A 631-nucleotide genomic window follows, 5' to 3' on the forward strand; every position below is an offset into this window, starting at 1 on the left:
TCCACTGTTTTTTCTTTTTTTAATTCAATTTCGTCTAATCTAATCCAAATTACATCGATCGTTTCAAAGTAATTGGACAACAAGGATTCCCTCCTATCTGTCGAGGCTAAATAAAAAAGAACGAAACGATTAATGAGAAAAAATATACGTGACGGAAGACATTCTATTTTCTTCGCATTAATGATTGTTTCTAAGATTTGCTATGTGGAATATCGGCATATATTATGCAGAGTCCTTTATAGCAGTCAGTCAATGTCGATAAAGAAAAAAAAAAAAAAGAAAACGAGAACACAAACGATAAAATATTATGCGGACGTACACGATGATGCAATGATGTTATTTGGGAAAAAGAAAGAAAGAAAGAAAGAAAAGAGAAAAAAAAAAAAAGGGACACGATGATATTTTTCTTTTTTTTTTTTTTTTTTGATTTTTCACGCCCTGTTGTCATTGATTGATGCCGTAACCATCCGTGTTATTATTATTACTATTGCTATAGCGTGCAAATTATTAAAAAACATATCGAGAAGCTTTGAAAAGCGATGTTTTTACCGAGAGAAAGGTATGTAGAATCGTTAACGAATCCTGTGACATCGTATTTTCAAAAAAAAAAAAAAAAAAAAAAAAAAAAAAA

General features: G+C 29.8%; 1 protein-coding gene across 8 annotated transcripts in view; it reads right to left on the bottom strand.

The window, feature by feature from the left end:
- LOC102672974 (syntaxin-binding protein 5) overlaps positions 1-631 on the bottom strand; it is a 32,016-nt gene that overhangs the window by 10,849 nt on the left and 20,536 nt on the right. The window lies entirely within an intron of this gene.

This window comes from Apis dorsata, unplaced genomic scaffold, assembly GCF_000469605.1.
Source record: "Apis dorsata unplaced genomic scaffold, Apis dorsata 1.3 scaffold_108, whole genome shotgun sequence".
In the NCBI taxonomy this organism is placed as follows: domain Eukaryota; kingdom Metazoa; phylum Arthropoda; class Insecta; order Hymenoptera; family Apidae; genus Apis; species Apis dorsata.